Source organism: Leptinotarsa decemlineata, unplaced genomic scaffold (assembly GCF_025532065.1).
Source record: "Leptinotarsa decemlineata unplaced genomic scaffold, Ldec_3_MD MMD2_tig00005178_RagTag_RagTag, whole genome shotgun sequence".
NCBI lineage: Eukaryota > Metazoa > Arthropoda > Insecta > Coleoptera > Chrysomelidae > Leptinotarsa > Leptinotarsa decemlineata.
In genome coordinates, this window is record NW_027412617.1 from 253,333 (window position 1) to 278,255 (window position 24,923).

A 24,923-nucleotide genomic window follows, 5' to 3' on the forward strand; every position below is an offset into this window, starting at 1 on the left:
CCTAAATGACGAAGAACGTCACATGCGTGAACAGTTTTGTGAAAGAGCGCATGCGCTAGTTTATTTTCTTCTATAAAAGGTGACGTATCAGTAACATCATTACCTTTCCTATTCATATTCTATTGCTATCACATATCATTTCTCAGTCCTAAATAATCATTATCATGAGCTCTATGCCGTTGTTGATTGCTGGAGATGGTTCACCACTTGTTGATATCGATCACACTGATTTTGAAAATATTGCAGTATTACATTGATTCGAGTCACGATTCGATAAATGATTTTGATATCAACGACTTCGTTAACTTTGCAAATGTACCGGAACCAAATGAGCAAATTCTTATTAAAAATCCAATCGTTTCGCAATCATCACCACTCAGACACCCTTCATCTACCCTTCCTCTTGGTGTTGATAAGAAATCTAGAACAATCAAGAGGAAGGTTACCAATGCATCTTCATCGATTGTCACTGACTTCAGAGAAAAGAAACAATCGAAAAGTGTTGTGCGAGTGAAAATACCCACAACGAAAAGTGACAGATCGAAGAGGAAGCCAAAAGGTTCACCTAAAGAAATGAAGGGTGATTTGAAAGCTGAATTGATTTCTTCTTCAAGTCCTCTACATCGGTTCGGAGAAATGAGAAAGAAAGCAAAATGCCGCCTTGTAAAGGCGCAGATGGCTATTGCTGAACTTGAAATGAGTAAAACTCATAATAAGGAATCTCTTGAAGCATTAGATGCTAAGATTGCATCAGCGAAGGTTGAATTGGCTAAAATGTGTACAGATGCAGATGAACTCCGTTCATAAATTGTTAAAGATAATTAATTCAATCAACGTTCGAGAATGCAAGCTCAGGTAGAGCTTGAGGAGTCGACTCAACTTTATGAGACGGCATTATCAGTGAGAGATAATTGGCGAAAAGAGTTGGAGAGTGCATTTCAATGTGACGTCGTTCAGTTTTGGGAATGATGATGTGTTTTCAATATCGTGAGTTGAAAAATATAAGCGGGAATGGAGTATACAATTAATTTGGTTTGGTATACACAGAACGTTGCGACGTTTACTGCTGCAATAATTTTCAATTCATATACTTATAAATTGAAATGAAAACAATAATTAACTTCAACATTACTTTATTCATAAATACAATAGTAGATACATTTAAATCATATTTGATTCATCAATTCAAGAATTTTGTTCGCTAGGAAAGCCTAACCACTTTACATATACTTTATTTTTTCTTTTCTTTAACACCTTCTCAATCAGATATACGTCAGGATTTTTGGTTCGTAATAACTATTCTCCGTAAAAACATCCTCTAATAGGATTTTCATTCATATCTTCAAGATTATAGGTCATGGGGGTGGTTTTATTGATTTTAACAATCTTGAAGAGCTCCGTGGTAAAGTTCGCAGTGTAAGACATTTTAAAAATATTTTTTCACTTGCTTATATGTACAATATCATTCAATTGGAATTTGGGTTTACTTTGTTTTTCTCCAATTCCTTTGATACCTTTGAATTTCAATTTTGATGTTGAATCAACATTGATGGGTGCCATACTTATTATGCGATGAACTTTATTGTTATATCTACTAGCTATAGTCGAAAGAATATCAAGCCATTTGTGGTGACCTCTCATCGAAAATTCCTTGTAGAGCCATGCCTTTATTGTACGAATCACTTTTTCTGCTATAGCCGCCTTATTTGTGCTAAATGTTGAATAATGATTAATATTATATTCTCGCATGGGAGATGAGAAGCTTCTATTGAAAAATTCTTTCCCTTGATAGCTTTGTATATGTTTGGGGAAAAATTTGGCTTCCTTCAGTACATGTTTCATTGCATTAGTAATTGTACTACCTGTTTTATCTTTAACTGCTACAGTCCACAAATATTTTGAGTAACAATCAATCACTACAAGTATATATCGGTATCCTTCATTACTTTTTGCATAAGGTTGTAGTTCTAGGCTAGTGTAGGCTAGATCTATTTGCCATAGATCAGCAAAACCTTTGATGGTGGTTATTCTCCTACGAAAATTACGTCTTAAGGTCTATTCATTAACAACTTGTCGTTTGACATCACTTATTTCACTAGTCATTCTATTTCAAAATGATTAAAAGGAAAAGTTGATAATGTTACTGCATTGAATGAAGATATGATAGTGATCATTACTTGTGGATATATCAATGTATTATAATTTCTTACCGTTTTTCGTGCGTTTTCGATCGTTTTCCGTATGTTTTCGACCGTTTTTCGTGTGACCGTTTTACGTGTTACCGTTTTCCGTACGTTTTTCGTGCGTTTTTGACCATTTCCCCAACATGTGTGTGTACAGGGTGTTTTATTTAAGGACATGGTAGGGGACTCTATCATTTTAGCGTATTTCAATGTTTACAGGTTGTAAAATGTCAGGAGTGTATCGTTTCAGCGAACGATTCCCGTGTGTACAGGGTGTCTCAAATACGTCACAAGACTGTTTCGTTTTTGTGTGCGACCGTTTTTTTTTCGTGTGTTTTCTACCGTTTTCGACCGTTTTCCGTATGTTTTCGATCGTTTTTCGTTTTTGACCATTTTTCGTGCGACCTTTTCGCGTGCGATTTCCCAACATGTGTGTGTATAGGGTGTTTTATTTAAGAAACATGGCAATGGGGCTCTATCGTTTTAGCCTGTGATTATTCAAGGTGTACAAGGTGTCTCATCATTTAATAAAAAACTCCGTTTCTGACTCATTTATGCTTTGGAGCTTCAGACCTCATAGCGGAACCTTGTGGAATACCCCTGACTGGAGGTAGATGTGTGTAAAAGATGAAATATGAGAAGGTGATGACATCAGTGTAGAGTAGAGAAAAAATTAGTGCTTTTTGGGGAAAAAATAACTAAACAGCATTACATATGATTGACCCGCTGGGCACCGAATCAGGTTTTTAGAGTTAAGCATATCCATTCGAACATGTGAGCCACAATAAGTCCTTGCGGGTTGCGATGGGGACCCACTGTGGACTTAGTTGGATTTTTATTTTAATTATATTACCAAGGTTCGTGACATAAATTGAGGTATAGGAATATTCTGAACATAAATATTTGAATTGATTGATTGAAATTATAAGTAGCATTTTTTTATATTCCGAGAGTGGATAATAATTGAAAAGTTGTTGAAAAACAACAAAAAACTTTGAAAAACAACCAACTGAAAGGAGTTTTCATGATAATCATAATTAGTCTTTTTGATTGGTATATATGAATTCGGGTGATAGTAATAATAAAAGGTAAAGGTATTCAAAATCACACACTACAAATTAAAACATTTTTTATATTTCCAGTTACAATAATTTCAACACAGAGTGTCAACAACAACAAGTCTTATAAATCGGTTTTTAAAAATTACACAACGAAAATGTCGAGGTGCACATTTTTTTCAATAATTTCACTACAAAATTATACAGAGGGACACCAACAAGTCTTGAAATGACACGAACAAGTCTTGTAAATCAGTTTGAAGAACCACTATAAAATGTTAGGGTATATAATTCAGAATGATTTTCAATAATTTCTCAACAAAATTATACAGAGTGACACCACAAAAAATGTTAGAGTGTACAATTAACAACGTTTTTCAATAACTCCTCAACAAAAGTATACAGAGTGACACAACAAACCTCGTACATCGGTTTTTGAACTCCACTATAAAATTTATAACATCAATATAAAAATTATACAGAGTGACAAAAATAGGTTCGTAAAAATTTTTTTTTGGAATCCCATCATGTCTAAAAATTGAACAAATCACCAACATATTGAGAATGAGTGATTTCGAAATGTTAATATTGTAGATATTTGAGTCATACGAAGAAAGGTGTGGATATATGTGGGTGTATTTGTTAACACTGTACACCTTGATAAAGAATTGATAATATTTGAATAAAACAAAACATAATAGTGTTTTCATTGGCCAACATCAATCTTTAAGTGGATAATGAAAAGTGTTTTCAGCTACATGGCGAGTTTTTATTCAAATATTGGTAATTTCAATTAAAATGTTCTATTTTTTTAAATCTGTAAGGTACAGAATCGAAATTTTCAACACGTTTTCGTTTGGTAAAGTTGGTTCGAAAGACTTTCGTGACATCTTTTGTGATGACAGAGTGATCAGGATTCCTTAAAATATTTTTTGTTGTTATATACTCGTCGGAAGCGTTTTCGTTGATAACTATGTCTGTGAGTTTTTCTAAATTAGCTTGCTTATACGTGTTATAATTCAAGATGATCCCTTTGACTTTGATTATATCAAATGTTTTATTCCGCATTGGGGAATATACACGATATGCGTATAATTTTGGACCACCAGAGACAAAGTCTGTTATGTAGCTACCATTTCCATATTCAGACAATTCATCATTCATTTCACCTAAAAAACTACCTAAAAGTACATCATACATTCCGGGACGTGAAATAAAAGTAACTGAATCTGTATTGTGACACAAAACTCTTATATCTAGTTTTTCCATATATTTATATAATTCTAGTCTTGCTTGGGCTGTAGTATATGCAGCCAGCACAACGTTAACAGTTGAAAGAGGCTTATAAGCTTCATCTTTGAGAGTCCAATTGACAATTGAAGTGTTTTCATTCACTGGAAAAATGCTGTTCACTACAATGAATGGTTTTGATAACATGTCAAAAAGTTCAGCAGCCTCAGAAACTATGGAAGTTTTTTGTTGGTTTTCCCTTTGACCTAATTTTCCCCAAAAACTTGTTATAACACTTTTGCCAATTTGTCGACGTCCTGGATTGAATTCAATTTCTTTGGCACACAAGGTAACACCCTCTTTGTCATAGTAATCTTGAATATATTTATTTTTCTTGTTGTTCTGATATACAATCGGAGGGCCAACCTGAAACTTGTTGTTTGATTTTCAAAAACTTGGAAATATATTCAGAAAATAGACCGCCTGACTTGATAGCAGGGTCATATTGAACAACTTTGTATTTCCAGATTTCATAGATTTCCATGGAGTTTGTACCCTTTTTCCAAAGCTTTTAAAACCTCATCTATCACCCAAGTACCGGAGAGAGCCCGTTCTTCTTCACATATGTGAGTACATTCAACAGCCATATGTTCACAAAACAATTTGCCATTCATTTTCACCGGTAATACGGGGTGATATAGGTTTTGAGGAGGAAGAACTTTACATTTTATAATTCCATCAACGTCATTTAAATTCAAAGTATTACATTCTTCCCCAACAAAAACTTCCGGGTGTCCTACAGGGTACTTTCCGTATTTATTTATGAATGGATATAGGCTGCACACATCGACGTACTTTATTTTTTCACCTTCTTTACATTTGTAATATAATTTCGTAGCATCAGTTCGGCCACCATAGAAAGCATCACGGGGATTCAAAGGTAATTGAGCGAGTAAGGGGTGTTTTTCGGTGAAAATACACAATTCTGGATTTTCCAAAAGCTCTTTTCGAAAAGAACACTTCCATTTTTCTATGACTTCATAGTCAAGTTGTCGCAAACGTGCAGTTTTCGCCAAGGTTGCCTCAAAATCCATTTCTATAGTAACAGTAGGGTCTTCGAAAGTGTGGTCATTGCGTTTGTATTTTATACATTTAGGACATCCGTGGAAATAACAAACATGAAACTCAAAAATTTGTTTTGTTCTCTCACAGAAACCATCCACTTTCATATTGAATATGGATGCTTCAGACCCTCGACCAGCATACTGAATCTTAGTACCTCTTTGTCTTTCTTCCCACAGAAGCCATTGCACGGCTATTTTCGACTGATTGTCACACCATCTATATCCATTTTTAGGTATGAGACCTATGGTATTGGGTTTCAAAAAGTTTCTCCTGAATATTTTGTTACACGTCCCTGATAATGTAATGGCCTCTGTGAAAGGATCCACGCCGCCTTCTTGTATCATCAGTTCTTTGAACTTGAGACATGCTCGAGACCAATATATCACTTTGACAATATTCCACCAGTTCTTTCTGAAAGTCAAAGACATAGCCTTGTTCAGATGATTGTTTATGCCATTCAATGAGTTGTTTTTTAGGGTCCTTGTCTTCTTCGAGATTGGTTGTATATTTGATTGATTCTGGGTCATAATATCCTAGAGCAGGTAGTGGTCCAACATAATTCCAGTTTTCAGCTTTATTGAAAAGGTGTGGGAAGTAACCCTTCTTTACACCATCCAGCCCAAAAGCCTTGGGTAATTTAGCTAAAGGCATCGGGAAATAATTGAGCGAATCGAGAAATTTCACATTTTCTATAGACATCAACAACAGTTTCGTTCCCTGGGTTATCAACTCTGGTTTCAGATTTGTTGATGCCAGTAAATAGTTCTAAAGGAATTGGTTGTCATATAGACCTGAGGCATGCCCAACAACAATAATTTGTTTGAATTGTACACGTTGATTCATTACGTACTCCATGAACCGGTCCACAGGTTGTATCTTCAAAACTTGTTTTCTGACACCACAACAGCATACTTTTATGTTTGTACCCAGACAATTTTCACAGTGTTGTTGATATACACACAGATTGGGTTTATGTCGTAAAGATCCATCTGATAATATTTCTTCTTGAGTACTTTCCAGGTCGTAAAATATGAAAAGTACTCTTGACATTGATGGTTTGCCATTATCCACAGACATGAAGCATTTGTGTGGAGTAGCTTTGAATTCTTTACATAGTTTACAAAAAACCCCACAAACATGTTGTCTGTTTTTAGGAACAGTTTTAAGGCACTTTTCACAACACCTTATCTGTTCACAGATCTTGGCAGTTTTATGATTGTCAAAACATTCTTGGCCCCTAAAACCTCTTTTACAAGCGGAACATAAAATTTTCTTTTCGTTGTGGCAGGGTGGGCTTTGTTGACATGCTGGACAAGTTTGGTTACACTTGTGTTTCTCCTTATGATCGAAGGGTACGTAGCATACTTCACAGTAATTCTTACAACAGAATGCATCAGTCAGCGAAACTATTACATTGTAGTGGTTATTGTGATGTAAGAGGTTGATTTTTTTAATCCCATCAACACCCTCGTAAATAACAGTGCGACCTTTATTTCCATATTCATATACTGTGATTGTGTGATCTGACAAATAATCCTGGAATATTTTGAGTTCGTTTATGCCGCCACCCTCTTTAGGTATATCCACACCACTCTTCTCCAACAAATCTAGGGTAAGACACGTTTGCACATTCATGACCTCTCGGATTTTTTTCTTATCTGTGGCTTTGTCTGCATATGATTTAGCAACCACCAAAGCTCTAGCAAGAAAAAGATGGTCATTATTTTAAATCACTATAATTCCCTGGCGTTTGGCACATTCTTCGTCAAATGTATTATATTTTCCTTGATCTTTGGGCATTTTCACAGTAGTAGCCCCAAGACAAAAAGTCTCAGTGTCTAAACCTGTCGAGTTCGACTGATAAACAGAGCATATCATATTCCATATATCCTCATACGATACTTCGGAAACGGGCTTGAATTGTAACCATCCCTCACCACGGCTAAACTCTTTCGAGCAAAATGTAAAACCGACTTGGTCCGTAACTTCTGCATCTTGTGTTACTTCTTGTACAATCTCTTTTATGCTATTTTTCATCCAAATAAGAGGATCTACACCCTTGGGTGCGGGTTTAAGTTTGAACTCTAAAGTTCTACCAGCCAAATTGAATTTACGAATTTTCTTCACCGTATCTTTAACAATTAAAAATTTCTCCATTTTTGTAAATTTTTGAGGAATTTAAAATTCTACTCGAAGCGCGATCTTATCAGATGATACTGTAAGAGCACAATGAGCTCATCCCTAGCGCGCTATCATTTTTATAAAGATAAAAAGTGTGCGTGGTCTAAAGATGTCATGTGATTATTTTCTCGAAAGTGTTTTAACCTAAATTTCGAAATTACCGAATATTAGTATATATATATATATATATATATATATATATATATATATATATATATATATATATATATATATATATACAGTGTGTCAATTTGAAAACTTCCCACCCTCAATATCTCCCTTCCAGTACATAATATGAAAAAATGGTCAGACAGGTCAACTTTATTTGCAAGGGGGACACTCTGAATGAATATTTTCAACCCTCGGGGTTCAACCCCCTAGGAGGGGTGGATGTTACCCTCAGAATTTCAAATGGAAAGGGGGGTCAAGTGGCACATCATTTTGAAGGGCATTCAATTCTCTTGCCAATGATACCTTTTTCATTAGTTTTTGATGAGCAGTTTTTGAACAATAACGTTCCAAACGAACGGTGATTAGAAGTGAATAAGAATAAATGATTAAAACTTGCCCGCACTAGATGTTTGGTATTCAGGTTGGTATTCAAAACAAATGATTGTAATGGACTATTGGAAAAGGTGAGCATCGTACTAGGTAGCATCGTTCCAACCCTTGAGTAATATTCGAATTCGTGGATGTGAGAGGAATGTAGAACTACTTAGTTAACGAAATACGCATCGAGTGCAAACAAAAAATACTAAATTGCAAAAAACAAATTTCAACCATCTTGTTACGCTTTATCTGATAATATGTTCAAAATGTTGTCCATTCTGCTCTAAACAGTAATACAGTCTGTTTTCGAACTCCTCTCGAACATTTTGGAAAACTTCACCACTAATTGACCGGCATGCTGCTGTAATTCGTCCTTTGAGGTCATACATATCAGTGGGCTGTGTTTTATAAACGACAGATTTGAGATATCCCCAAAGAAAAAAATCTAATGGAGTCAAATCCGGTGATCTCGGTGGCCACTCAATTGATCCCCTTCTGCCAATCCATCTCTCCCGGAATCGCTCGTTCAACCATTGTCGGACGGGGCGAAAATAATGAGGTGGCGCACCGTCCTGTTGGAAATGTAACAAATCTTCCTGCAACAGTAAATTACCGTGTGCATCAATTTGAGTTTCGAGCTCGTGAGTTATAAGTGGATCGATAGGTGCTTGAAGCATATCTAGGTACAGATCACCATTCAAGTTTTCTTCAAAAAATAAAGGTCCGATAATGGCATTTCCAAGAATACCAGCCCAAACATTAACTTTTTGTGGGTGTTGTGTATGTCCTTCTCGAAAATTGTGAGGGTTTTCGTCACTCCAATAGCGACAATTTTGCCTATTAACATTGCCATTCAGGAAAAATGAACATTCATCACTGAAACAGATATTGAACAGAAGATTAGGTAAAGCATTGATTCGAAGAGTCATGATTTCACAGAATTCTATTCTTCTGTCATAATCATCCTCATGGAGCTCGTGGAGAATCTGCATTTTATATGGATGAAATTTGTGCATTTTCAGTGCTTTCCTTACAGTCTCGTGTGACATTCCCGTCTGTTCTGCTACTGATCGTAAGGAGCTAGTCGGCTCTGCAGCAAATGTTCCCAACACCTCAATTTGAGCATCCTCATTCAGTACTCTGGGGTTATTCCTTTTTTTATTCTTCACCGAACCAGTTTCGGAAAACTTTGTCACCAAATCAAGCACATACCGGTGACTTATATTAAGATTTGGATTTCTTTCATTAAAAAGAGATGCCGCCCTTCGTGCGCACTTGCCCACCTCTCCATAAATAAAAATTATTTCAATTCGGTCTTGGATAGTGTAAACCATTCTTACAATTTATACACTTTCTAAGGTATCGCTGATCAGCTCAACAAATGAAACTGAAATGATAGTACTACCAAATGGCTTGAATGCGATGAACACCTTTTTTGCTCAAAAAACGATACTTTTTATAGCAGAAGTAACAAAAAAGGGATAAGAGTTTTAAATCCGATAATAAACCCAAATGAAAGTCACCGAAATCAGATAACTAATTAATGTAAATTTTTTGAGGCTTGTCTAATTTTACCCCTGATGGAAAGTTGAAAAGCTGACCCGTCATCACAAGTTTTACTTATAAGAGAGTCAATAAATTGTATTTCTTTGCATACTAACTTGATAACCAGGCATTTTAGTATAGGCCAATTCTAATTACTTCTATTAGTTTAGAACTACATTTTCGGATACTGCTGATCGGAAAATAATAAATGAGGGCACCGTCGGCAAGCGAATTGAATGCCCTTCAAAATGATGTGCCACTTGACCCCCCTTTCCATTTGAAATTCTGAGGGTAACATCCACCCCTCCTAGGGGGTTGAACCCCGAGGGTTGAAAATATTCATTCAGAGTGTCCCCCTTGCAAATAAAGTTGACCTGTCTGACCATTTTTTCATATTATGTACTGGAAGGGAGATATTGAGGGTGGGAAGTTTTCAAATTGACACACTGTATATATATATATATATATATATATATATATATATATATATATATATATATATATATAAATCAAAAATGAAAATTCATGGACATAACACTCCAAAATAGTGGGCATTTTTTTGATTTATATCATACACACTCAATAACATCTATATCTATATATATATATATATATATATATATATATATATATATATATATATATATATATATATATATATATTAAGGAGAAATACAGAATAATGTTGGGGATGCAGTCAAAATTGCTGGGCTGTTGTTTAAAGAATACTCTTTGTTATATGGTCGAGCTTTCGGGAATGTTCATTCCCTTTATCAAGACATCTACAATAAATTGATAACATTGAAGCAAAATTGTAAAACAATAGATAAAAAGTACTTACTAACTTGAGGTTATAGTAAAAAGTCGAAAATTTCACTGAGAAACACAAAAATAGTCCTTTTCATTATGTAGAAAAGTGTCACACATTAAATTTTTTATGGTTTAAAGAAAATATATATATAAAACTTATTCAGAAATAACATTTAGAGGATTTGAAATTTTAAATTTTATTTTAACGGCCATGCATGGCACTTACTAGTGGCGTGGTAGCAACTAGAAAGAAAGGAAACAGGAAATATCTGCAAATTGATAATTGACATTATGACATTTGAAGTTTAAAATTTGAAGATTGACAATATAACTAAACCAGGATTACCAAAAGGTATACCAAACAACAGTGTTGACACTAGCAGTCTCAAAAAGTATCTGAAAATGGATACAGTGCTGCCAAGTACCCATAAAAAAAGTGAGTAACAACACTTAACACTACCTCCAAACTCACACACTATCTGTTACTTTGGGAACCTGGGGGAATCAGTTCCAATTTCAAGATATAATTATAAATATTACTAAGGTTGTTAATCTCAGTCTTTTTGACTGCATCCCCAACATTATTCCGTATTTCCATATATATATATATATATATATATATATATATATATAAACAGAAGTTAATATCGGACATAGCACTCATGATGGGCCAAAAGCCCGAAACACGTGTCTATGGTTTGCCACTTTCATGAGTGCTATGTCCGATATTAACTTCTGTTTATATATCAAGACACTCAATAACTTTCATATTTGTATATATATATATATATATATATATATATATATATATATATATATATATATATATTATCGCTCTCTTGAAATGATTCTCGGGTGTAGACAGGCTTCGAGTTATCACTTGTCATTTTACAGCTATATATATCCTTTAGAATTTATTCCGGAAAAATATTATGCATGTTATGTGTACTTGATTATAAATTTCAGAAATTCATTTTGTGTTGTGGTTTTCAGATTCTGGAATAGTTTATCACGCAGGGTGTGGCCACATCGAAAGTTGAGCGTTGGCTTAGTCCATTATGAGGGGGGTTTCTGTCAAATACGACGAATTCATTTCACACGAAGTGTGGTTGCATCAAGAAAGTGGATATGACGACATGGATTACAGGTTTTGACAAGTTCAAGGTAAATATTTTGCTATTTCTGTGTGACCTATTTTTTCAATTTTTTCATATCAAAGTTTTCATCTGTTGTGAAACCACTTTACAATACTCGGTGAATCGAGTTATCGTGTGTGGTTTAAAGCGATAAATATTCTCATGAATAATATTGGGTCATCAAAATTGATACGATTATAATATATATAGGAATATAAAACTATCTTCAAATACAGTTGCATGAATGCACATCAAGCATTTTGTCGTAGTACGGTGACCGGAATTAAATGATTGGAACGAGAAAATAACTTTTTAAAAAGAATTTATTTTACAAACTAGAGACGACTGTCTCTTACGAGAGCTACAAACAGAATGATTATTAATATAATGTTAACTGGATGCTAACTGCATGTCGAGATAAGGGATTCCTGGAATATCTCTTACTCAGCTGAATCTCCGTGTGAATGGCCGTGTCGTGGGAACTATGACCACGTAACTCCTCCCTCCTTAGGCCGAAAAAATAATGGAATTATTTTGGCGGCTTGGAACCATATCTTCGTCATTGGAATTTTCTTCTTTTTGGGGTGTTTTGAAGCAACAACATCCCAGTATACGGGTTTTAATCCAATTTTTCTTAAAAGCTGCCAATATCAGGACAATTATTGTGATAGTAACTCCTGCAAAAACGCCAAAAATGGTAGTGTTATTTTCGGAGTTGTTAAATTTGTGGATTGGTTTCAATCGGTCCACTATATTGTTGATTTCGTAGAGTTCTTCAAAATTTAGTCTCGAGAAATTTTGTGTTTCATATATTGTTGACTTCTCGATATTTTTCATTTCAATTTTAGGTAAGATCAGTGGCTTGCCTGTTCCTATTTTCACGTTGTTGGTGAAAATTTTGTTTCTCACTTCAATTTGGCAATTTTTCGGGATCTTGTCTAGGGTGGGCGCTTTTATTTCCAAATATTGATCGGTTTTACACTTGGAAAATATTCTTTCGCTCTGTATCGGAATTACCAGGATTTCTTCTTGAGTGATTTGTTCGATAATCGACTCTGCCACATTGATTGGAAGAGGCTGACAATTATCGGCGACTTTGCCTTCGATCAGGTGGGATGTGCATTGGTCTTCGGAAAAGTAATCTTCTGGGCAATAATACGTTTTCTCTAATACTGGGCATGGACTGTCTTCGAACTGGATATTGTGGTTTGCTCGTGCCAAATATGGGTATTTTGGGATAAAAATACTGTGATTTTGGATGATAGGATAAAGGTGGAAAAATGTAAGAACTTCGTTTCCGACAATAGGAACGTGTATTGCGAAAATTATTCTGTCGTTTGAAAAAGTTACTTGTGCACCGAAAAATTGATAATATGTCAACATACTTTCAAATTTCGGGATTTTTGAATCAGAGTAGATGTTGCTTAAATAATTTATTATTTCTTTCAGTTCAGAACTAGGTATTATTGAATTGTGTAAGGTATTTAACTTTGCAAATGTGATAGCATCTTCTAGATTATCGATAAAAGTAATCATATTTTGGCAGTCAAGGGTTATTTGTGAAACAATTCCTTGAAAACTAATGTAATTCGTCAGGTCGCCAATGGTTTTTTGAACTGCAACTTGAAATGTTTTTAGACTGTTTTCTAATTTTTCTTGATTTGAATTCAAAATTTGGATAGTTTTATTATAGTGATTGATTAATTTTTTGGACAGAGAGATTTGCATGTTTACCTCATCAATCAAATTTTCTTGGTTACGTTCTAATATAGCGATACTTTCGTCGTATCGTTTACCATCATCAGCATCAAGAGTACCGAATAACCAATTTTCGATTTTTCCAATAACATTTATCATACCTCTTTTAATACGGATATGGGGTTGGAGGTTTTCTAATTTCTTTTTTGTCATTTCAATAAAATACTCGGTTCTGACTAGCAGGCTGTATGCTAATCCATGATAGGAAATTGGGTTATTAATTGTTCCCTTATCAAAATTATTTTTGATTATTTGGAAGTAGTCGTCTAGTTTGTTTAATTGTTTTATAATAGAGCTAAGTTCTATGTAATATAAAAATGTATGTTTGCTGTATATAATTCTTGCATTTCCCAGCTGTATGGGAAGGATGGGGTTGGTTATAGGGGTTATTTGAATATCGTCACTTTGGACTCGGAGCACGTGAAGTAGAAGGTATAGCGTTATCAACACGTGTATCTTCATGTTCTTTTACTCCCTGTAACAAAAGTTTTTTTGAAATTTTTGGTTTTCTGGCTATTGTTTTGTGGTAGGTGCCTTTATTTGTTTTGAGTTTTATATCGGTCTCTTCAATAATTTCAGTTTTCTTAAATTTCGGTCGATCTTTATTTCGCGCCTTTGTTCTAATATACGCAACTTGTTGATTTGCAAACTCTGGGGGTTCATTTCGTTGGGTATTTCTGTTTTCAATGACTTTTTCTTTAGTAATTTGGTTGGAATTTTGAATAGATTGATACAGTTTTTTGACATTTTCTTTGTGTTTTTGAACGTAATCGGAAACAATTATACGATCATTTAAATCAAATGGGTCTGTGTTATTAATATGACCTTTAATTACTTCGAAAGGTGTAAATTTGGTAACACTATGTATTGAATTATTATAGCCAAGGACAGCTCTTTTCATCAGCTGTTCAGGTGTGAACGATTTTCCTTCTTCCTTTAAGCATCGATAATGCTCAATCAGTGTTGAAAGAAATCTTTCAACTGGTGAATTAGAATTACTGTTTTTTGAAGTTGTGTAATGCAACTCAATGTTATAAATTTTACAAAAGTTTTCTAGATCTTTATTTTTGAATTCGGTGCCTGAATCAGCGGTTATTTTGAGTGGTAAACCGTGATGGGTAATAAAATTGAGTAGATTTTCGACTACTAAAACTCCGGTTAAGGATTTTAATGGATATGCCTGACCGTATCGTGAAAATGTGTCGATAATTGTTGAAAAAGTTTCGTTTGAAATTTTGAATGTATCTATGTGAACATGCTCAAAAGGCTTGGAAGTTGTAGGTGTTAGGTTGAATTTAATTACAGGAGGATTCCGATCGTATTTATTTTTCTGACATGTTTCGCAATTATTAATATAATTTTGTATGTCTTCTGCCATTTTTGGTCAATAAAATCGTGAACTGAGGGATGTCCTCATTTCATTTATGCCTCTATGGCATGTTTTCTTAACGTGATAGCATTTAAGTTTCTCTTTCTGTTCTTTCGATGTTTCTACATCCTCTAAGAATGTTGGACAATGAACAATTTTGAATGAAGAATTCTTGAGTAAATTTTGGATTGTTGTATTGAACATTTGTGAGACTGCTGGATTTTTAAAATGGAAGGCAAATGTTTGTTTTGGATCGATATATTCTTTAATAAGTTTAACAATATTCTCGCTCAGATTTTTAGAGGGTATGGTAATATAAGATCGCAAATTCTCGAATACCTTTTCTATTCTACATTTAAGTTTTTCTATGTCACCAATAGCTATAATTATTTGATTTTTATATGTATTAACTGGTCTTTCTGAAATGGGAATTTGAAAGACAGGGTCTTCGAGAGAAGTGTGAACGGTTTGTGAATCTGATGTTTTTTCGATTTCATTTGATTTTGGGGGAACAATTTGAATATCAGATAATATGTTAATTTGTTTTTTCGGTTCTTGCGGTTCCAGGACTTCATTGAGAACGTCGTTGTCTAAGACTGGAATATTATCGTTATTCAAATAGATGTCGATAAGTTCGTTTATGTCTCCAGGATTATTTTGAACTGAAAGTGTTTCGATAGCATTGAAGTCATTTGTATGAGGATTTCTAGAAAGAGCATCCGCTGCTTGGTTGCATTTTCCTTTCTTATATTTTACAACATAGTCGAATTCCTCTAATTTCAAACGCCATCGCACAAGTCTTGAATTAGGTTCCTTTAGTGAGAAAAGCCACTGAAGGGGTTTGTGGTCTGAATAAATTGTAAACTTTCTGCCGAAAAGGTATGGTCTGAAATATTTGCAGCTCCATACAATCGAAAGAAGTTCTTTTTCGATAGTTGAGTAATTAATTTCAGGTGGGTCAAGTGTTCGAGAAGCGTAACAAATTGGGTGTCCATTTTGTGACAAAATGGCTCCAAGGGCGTAATTTGAAGCATCAGTTGTGACTTCAAAGGGTTTTTCAAAATCGGGGTATGCGAGAACCGGTTCTGAAGTCAATACCGATTCACAAGTATTGAAACATTCGATAAATTCTTTAGTGTGTTCAACTTTTGCGTTCTTTTTAAGACAACTTGTGAGAGGTTTTGTTAGTTTTGCGAAGTTGTTTATAAATTTTCGATAGTATCCCAATAGTCCTAGGAATGACTTTATTTCTCGTTGTGTTTTTGGGATTGGAAAATTTTGAACAGCTCTGATTTTCTTTGGGTTTGGTTTTATGCCTTCGGGCGTAATAACATGACCCAAAATTCTACCTCTTTTCTGAGAAACTCCGATTTATCCAGTTGGATCTTAAATTGTGCCTCTCGTAATTTAGAGAAGACCAATTTCAAGTTTTGGATGTGTTCTTGGAGTCCAGTGCTGAAAATAATTATGTCGTCCATGTAAATCATGCATACCTTATTCTGTAGGTCTTTCAGAACCTCGTCTAATACGCGCTGAAGACTTGATGGACCGTTCTTAAGGCCATACGGAAGTCTCAAATACTCGTAGTGTCCGTGCTCTACATTAAAAGCCGTTTTTTGGATTGAATTTTCGGCCATCTCGATTTGATGAAAACTGCTTGCCAAATCGAGGGTGCTAAAGTACTGAGCTCGTCCCAGTTTATCTAAAATGTCGTTTATGTTTGGGAGTGGGTAACGATCACTAATGGTTTTATCATTAAGTTTTCGATAATCGACTACCACTCGCCATTTTGGCTTCCCGGAAGCGTCCATCTTTTTTGGAACTATCCAGACCGGGGAAGACCAGGGACTACAGCTTGGTCGTATTATATTTTTTTCAAGCATGTCTTTTATTTGACGCTGAACTTCGCTCTTATGAACGTATGGATACCTGTATGGTCTGGTATGTATGGGTATTTCGTCTGTGGTCTTGATTTCGTGTTTGACCTTGGAGGTGAATGTTAATTTATCTCCAGGTTTCAAAAATATGTCTGAAAATTCTTTACAGAGTTTCAGTATAGCATTTGTTTCTTCCTTGTTCATGTGGTCTGTACGTATCAAATCAGCGATATTGATTTCGGTTGCCAGTTTAGGTGAGTCCGTCCCTGTATTTTCGAAAGTTTCGTAAGAATACATTTCGAAAGTAGAGGATTGAAAGCTCTCTACAGGAAGCGGTTGTATCAATTTCACTGATATTGTTCTATCGGTGGGGTTTTGTACTTCCATAAGGGCGTAACCATTTTTTGAAGTTGTCAATATTTGCGGGATGAAAAGATCATTAAGCGTTCCCTCAAGGGTAAGAATTTCACCTTCAGGAACTGTGACAGGCAGATATTTAAGTACTCTTTCTTGTGGGTTGACAGAGAAAGAAAAACTCGTATCTGTAGACTGTCTGAACTTGAAAGGAATTACAACATGATTTCCTATCAGTCTCTTATTTACAAGGTCTATATTCAGATGCATATTTATCAAGTCTGATAATCCTAAAACTCCGTCAAAGTAATCGTGGAAATCAAATAAAATAAAAGTAATTTCATAGTTTGTGTTGAAATCTGGAAAAGCAGGTATCGAGGCTTGGTACCTTACTTTCTGACTTCCTAAAGCCGTTTTGATAATAGTATTTGAATGATAAATTTTGTTTGGGAATAATTTTTCAATAATAGATGGTTTAATAATGGATCTTGAACTTCCAGTATCGATTAGTAGTTTAATAATTTTATTTTTGTGACTAACTTCGACATAAGGTAATGCATTGTTACAAAATGCATTGATTTCGGCTAAGTATGATTTTCGAATTGGGTTGTTAAATGAAAATTTCCAGTTTCATCACAATCTACGTCGCTTAAGTATTCATTCTGAAAATTTGGTTCGTTTTCTAAATAAATAGCATTTTCTGAAGTGTATGCTTCTTCACTGAGGTTGGGATTATCATAAGATTGTTGATCAGTGTCATTATATTCGGGAAATTCATCGTATTCGTTAGAAAATAATTCCTCGGATATAAAATTGGGTTTTTGACTTGCGGTAAACATTTTTTGAGGGTTTCGGTAATTATTAGGGTTCCTAAAAGTGTTGTTTTGTTGAGAAAAAGGTCTTTGAGACATTTTTGTTGGGTTTCTTGATGTAGTGGACATGGATTCCGGTTTCGGTAATTGATTAGGTGGAATATTTTTTGGTTTAAAAACATTCTGAGGAGATCCGAAAACTTCTCGGTTTGTAGGGTATCTTTGCGGTGGTAATTGTCTAGGTTGGATATTAATTGGTTGGCTAGGCCAATTAGGTCTAGTTGAGAATTGTGGATTGAAAAAATGTTGTTCATTTTTTGAAAAATAATTTGGGTTAGAGAAATTTTCGTTTTGAAAATTTTGTCTTTGAGGTTGTATGAATCTAGGGCCATTTTGGTTGACGTTTGGCATGATGGATTGTCTGCCGAAAGTATTGAACTTTGGTTTATATTCGTTTAACGTACCATACATTTTTTCAAAATTTTCGAACTCGTTTACGTATGCCATGGCATCTTCCAGTGAGGCTGGCTTTTTGAGATGCATATTATTTCTCAAAATACCAGGACAACCAGCAATGAAAGTACTGAGGGCTACTTTATCATAGTGAGTTGTTTGGTAAAGTTTTTCTTCTGGAGTTAAGTCTGGAGTTAAGTCTGAACTACATTACTTTTGATTAATTGAATTCTACTACCGAAAGTCATTAGGTCTTCTCCTCTATGGGGTCGACTTCTAGTTAATTCTTGAACTAAACAGTCCAAATCTCTCCTATCCGAAAAACATTGTTTCAGAGCAGATTTTAAGGCGTCCCAAGTATTAAGTTCGGTTCTGTTACCAACCATATACTCGGCTTTACCTGTCAATTTTTCTTGAATACATTCAAGAACGTGTTCATTAAGTGAAGCATCATTAAACACATTGTACGCGTTAACTATAGCATCGCATCTACTGATAAATTTGTTCAATGTATTGCTATCACCATCAAAAGTTTTTAAATTGTTTATTCTAGATTTGAAAAGGTTCCAGTTTATTTGAGTTGGTTGGGGTGGAACTGGTGGAACCATTGTGGGTTGAAAAGTATTATCAAAATTTTCAGTATTATTTGCTGAACTTCCTTGAAATGATAAACTATTCAATCGTGATAAAATATCTTCAATTTCACTCATAAATAAATAATTGTTTTTCCCAATAAATAGTTTCTTAAAATTACTCGTCTCGAATAGACACTATCACTATTATTATTATTATTCGACCCACATTCTTCACTTCAATTTCATCTAGCACCATCATTCTACTGATATTTGATTTCTCCATTCTGATTGGCTGACGACACCACTCTGTAACACAAGTTAGGCTGATTGTTTCACAAGGTTCGGTTCAGGAGTCTGAAAATTCGCAAAACGAACCTTCATACGACGAAGCGTGGACTTTAGTCATTTCCTGATAATACATACTTCGTTAGCGAAACGCGTTAAGTGATAAATGACTGTCATATTGAAATAGGAAAAAAAACGACAATAACGACGAATCGATAACGAATGAAGGCACGTAAAACGGTCGAAAACGCATGCAAAACCGTGGCACGCAAAACTGTTGAATACTTCACTTTCCCCAATTTCGAACGTTAACTCCACAATACAACTCAGCATTATTATGAGGGGTTCCAAACGATGTATTTCAAATATTGATTCACTTTGTATACAGGCTGATTCACGGTGGATGGCACATTAGACGTTTCTGGTGAACCAGACAACGGATCACTTTGAAAATTCAATGGAGGGCATATTCGGACATTCTCTAGCCAACTAAAATATTTTTGACAATGCGGTGTTGCCGCTTCTATTAGAAAGCAGTAGCAACTTTGATTTTTCAAATGGAACACTCTGTATATAATATCATTTTTGGAATCTCCAACAATTGTCCGACAACTTTTCTTGATATTTCCCTATACCTATCTGTTACCGTTTTCGAAATAAAAATTAATTTCAATTTTTTTCTTCGAAAATCATGACTTCTAAAAATGCCGATATCTTTTAGTTAAGAAGTACTATGATATCGAAATTTGGTTTGGAGTTAGGTGATACTTGACACTTTCCACACGTCAGCCTAATTTCCGTTACTTCAATACAGGGTGGTAAAAAAATACAGTTTTTTCGTTTGCTTGAAAAAGTTGCTGAAATTTGATTATTTTGAATGGAACATCCTGTATATTATTGAAAATTCGGAAAGCTGCTGAAATTTGCTGTCTTTCTATGTATATCATACCTATACCTAACTAGTCAAGTTTCGGACTTATGAACATTTATTTGTGAAAATGTCCCTTCAGAATGATATTTCCATTCGGTATTTGGTAAGCAGGCCATGATTACTATTTGACAGTAGCGTTGTGACATTCTCCTAATAATATCGACTTCTTCGTCACTTCAGAAGTTGCAAATACCTTCAAAACGATGGAACAAAACTATTCAAACGAAGTTCTTATGAATTTGTTTATTATTTTTGGACAGTGTGACAAAATTATCAGCAGAACATGTAGAAAGTTCAATGAAATGTATCCGAATCTACCGCCAATGAACCTCAAGAAATTTATACGAATTCAGAACAATTTCAATATGTTTGGATAAACTTTGAAAAAGCACCAAGAAACTTGAAATTGGAAATATTGATATGAATAATTATAAAAAAGTAAAACAATCATGTGGAATATTTCAAAATATGTTCGAATCGCTGGCCGTTCACTTCCAAGCACTTTAAAATGCGGGTGTTGACTGCTTTCGTGGTGGCAGATCTGATTTCATTGGGATCCAAATCTTCAAATGTTTGGGCGATCCTTTCTAATAATTCATCTCTCGAACGCACGGGTATTTTGTAAACTTTTTCTTTAAACATCCCCCACAAATAAAAATCTAATGGATCAAGATCGGGTGATCTCGCTGGCCAATTCCATGGTCCCAAGCGCCTCATCCACCCATCGTCAAATAGTCTATCCAGTTCTGCGCTCACTTCTCTTGTGCAATGTGCAGGAGCTCCGTCTAGTTGGTACCAACAGTTTCGATAATCTTCAAGTGGCAGATTATCCACGAAACTGTCTACAGTATTCTCCAAAATATTCAGGTAGCTTCTGGATGTTAATGACTCCTCGTATATCACGTACCTCAATTTGTTGTCCATCAACATGCAGAAGACATTAAAACTAAATGTTTCTTGAAATCCGGCTTCTTTTGTGACGTGAGGATTTTCACTGGACCAATAATGACGATTTTTTCTATTGAAAATCCCTTCTCTCGAAAATTTCGATTCATCAGTCCAAATAATTTTATTTAAAAAAAGTGGATCTTCTTGAATGCGTGTCAACAACATTTCACAAAATTCTACTCTCTGTTGAGGATCTTGAGGCTTCATTGCTTGAATTTTGGTGAATTTATAATCATGCATTTTATATCTTCGCAAGATTCTTTGAACCGATGAATATTTTATACCTAAATCTTCTTCAGCACTTCTTATCGGGAAATGCGTGAAAATATGCTAAGACATTAATCTGGTTGTCTTCGAAAGTTACGAGTCGAGGCAAGTTTCTTGGTGCTTTTAAAGTTGATCCAAATGCATTGAAATTGTTCTGAATTCGTATAAATTTCTTGAGGTTCATTGGCGGTAGATTCGGATACATTTTATTGAACTTTCTACATGTTCTGCTGATAATTTTGTCACACTGTCCAAAAATAATAAGCAAATTCATAAGAACTTCGTTTGAATAGTTTTGTTCCATCGTTTTGAAGGTATTTGCAACTTCTGAAGTGACGAAAATATCGATATTATTAGGAGAATGTCACAACGCTACTATCAAATAGTAATCATGGCCTGCTTACCAAATACCGAATGGAAATACCATTCTGAAGGGACATTTTCACAAATAAATGTTCATAAGTCCGAAACTTGACTAGTTAGGTATAGGTATGATATACATAGAAAGAAAGCAAATTTCAGCAGCTTTTCGAATTTTCAATAATATACAGGGTGTTCCATTTAAAATAATCAAATTTCAGCAACTTTTTCAAGCAAACGAAAAAACTGTATTTTTTTACCACCCTGTATTGAAGTAACGGAGATTAGGCTGACAGGTGGGAAGTGTCCAAGTATCACCTAACTCCAAACCATATTTCGATATCATAGTACTTCTTAACTAAAAGATATCGGCATTTTTAGAAGTCATGATTTTCGAAGAAAAAAATTGAAATTAATTTTTATTTCGAAAACGGTAACAGATAGGTATAGGGAAATATCAAGAAAAGTTGTCGTACAATTGTTGGATATTCCAAAAATAATATTATATACAGAGTGTTCCATTTGAAAAATCAAAGTTGCTACTGCTTTCTAATAGAAGCGGCAACACCGCATTGTCGAAAATATTTTATTTGGCTAGAGAATGTCCGAATATGCCCTCCATGGAATTTTCAAAGTGATCTGTTTTCTGGTTCACCAGAAACGTCTAATGTGCCATCCACCGTGAATCAGCCTGTATACAAAGTGAATCAATATTTGAAATACATCGTTTGGAACCCCTCATAATAATGCTGAGTTGTATTGTGGAGTTAACGTTCGAAATTGGGGAAAGTGAAGTATTCAACAGTTTTGCGTGCGTTTTCGACCGTTTTACGTGCCTTCATTCGTTATCGATCCGTCGTTATTGTCGTTTTTTTTCCTATTTCAATATGACAGTCATTTATCACTTAACGCGTTTCGCTAACGAAGTATGTATCATCAGGAAATGACTAAAGTCCACGCTTTGTCGTATGAAGGTTCGTTTTGCGAATTTTCAGACTCCTGAACCGAACCTTGTGAAACAATCAGCCTAACTTGTGTTACAGAGTGGTGTCGTCAGCCAATCAGAATGGAGAAATCAAATATCAGTAGAATGTGCTAGATGAAATTGAAGTGAAGAATGTGGGTCGAATAATAATAATAATAGTGATAAAACATTAAAACTCAAATTGTGTTACAGATTGGTGTCGGTCAGCCAATCAGAATGGAGGAATCAAATATTGGTCGAATAATTGTATTAGATGATATTGAACTGGGGAATGTGGGTCGAAAAATAATAATAATAGTGATAAAACATTAAAACTTTGAAAGTGACGTAGTCAGCGTGGGAGATGGTGGCGTGGTAGAAAATGTGTGAGGATTTGTGGAAATAAATGAGTTATTAGAAAAAAAATGGAGCAACTGTTATAACTCTAACGTCTAATGTGCCATCCACCGTGAATCAGCCTGTATATGCGCTTATATTTCGTAGAATTTTCAATACGATTTTCACCACACTATGGCCAAATTTCCATCATGTGTGGGCTATTATTTCTCGAAACTGAAACTCACTTTCCAAATGTAACTGATATATCAATCGCAAACGTTTTATCATTTCGATATATTTTGAAGTAATAATATTTAATATTGAACGAATAGTCATGAAGAAAATTATTTGCATTGTATTCCGAAAGCTTCGGACACAGAATGAATTCCTCAATACCTGTTGATGATCTTGACCTTCCCTAATATTTATAAACATTCATATTATGCTGAAGTTGTAACTTTGCCCCCGGTCACCGTACTACGACAAAATGCTTGATGCACATTCATGCAACTGTATTTGAAGATAGTTTTATATTCCTATATATATTATAATCGTATCAATTTTGATGACTATGAACTTGGAATAACGAAAGATGGAATTGTGAATACTGTGTGTCAACTTTCGATGTGACCACGCCCTACTTGATAAATTCGTCCTGAATGTAGTTTTAGTTTCTGAAATTTATAATCGAGATAAAAGACCCAATATTATTCATGAGAATATTTATCGCTTTAAACCACACACGATAACTCGATTCACCGAGTATTGTAAAGTGGTTTCACAACAGATGAAAACTTTGATATGAAAAAATCGAAAACATAGGTCACACAGAAATAGCAAAATATTTACCTTGAACTTGTCAAAACCTGTAATCCGTGTCGTCATATCCAACTTTTTGATGCAACCACACCTCGTGTAAAATGAATTCGTCGTATTTACTGGAACTTTGACAGAAAGCCCCTTCATAATGGACTAAGCCAACGCTCAACTTTCGATGTGGCCACACCCTGCGTGATAAACTCGTCCAGGATCTAAAAACCACAACAGAAAATGAATTTCTGAAATTAATCAAGTACACATAACATGCATAATATTTTTCCGGAGTAAATTCTAAAGGATATTTATAGCTGTAAGACGACAAGTGATAACTCAAACAAAGTTGCCTGTCTACACCCGCGAATCATTTTAAGAGAGCGATAATATATATTTATATATATATATATATATATATATATATATATATATATATATATATAATCTAGAAAGGTTAATGCAGTCAAGCTGCTGGAAAATAATTCCATGAAAATCAAAAAATAAATGGATAAGTACTCTTTGATCATTCCCATATTGATTTCAATTTAAGAGCCACCGGTATACAGCTGTTTCAGCCTATTGGGCATCGTCAGTACCGGGCAGGCGGTCCTCGATTGAAGACAAAATGAGAAAAAACTAAGAAAGTACTTGATAAAAATAGCTGCGTAAACGCAAGCGAAACATAAGTGGAACCACCTATTGGTGTGACACCCAAGTCAACTTGCCAAGTTTTATGTCAGTGTTGGTGGTTTGACCAATCAACCGACAACTGCGGTAGCAGAAATTTGGGAAGCTAACCTGAAATGCCATCGGAAAACGAATCCACATGTTTCTAGAAATGACATGAAATCTAGAAAGGTTAATGCAGTCAAGCTGCTGGAAAATAATTCCATGAAAATCAAAAAATAAATGGATAAGTACTCTTTGATCATTCCCATATTGATTTCAATTTAAGAGCCACCGGTATACAGCTGTTTCAGCCTATTGGGCATCGTCAGTAC

At 34.8% G+C, this 24,923-nt stretch overlaps 1 long non-coding RNA gene across 1 annotated transcript in view; it reads right to left on the bottom strand.

The window, feature by feature from the left end:
• The window catches only part of LOC141484245 (uncharacterized), a 121,125-nt gene that overhangs the window by 90,700 nt on the left and 5,502 nt on the right, over positions 1–24,923 (bottom strand). The window contains exon 2 of the long non-coding RNA XR_012466542.1: positions 23,959–24,140. This is a non-coding gene — a long non-coding RNA (uncharacterized lncRNA). The remainder of the gene's footprint in view (positions 1–23,958; positions 24,141–24,923) is intronic.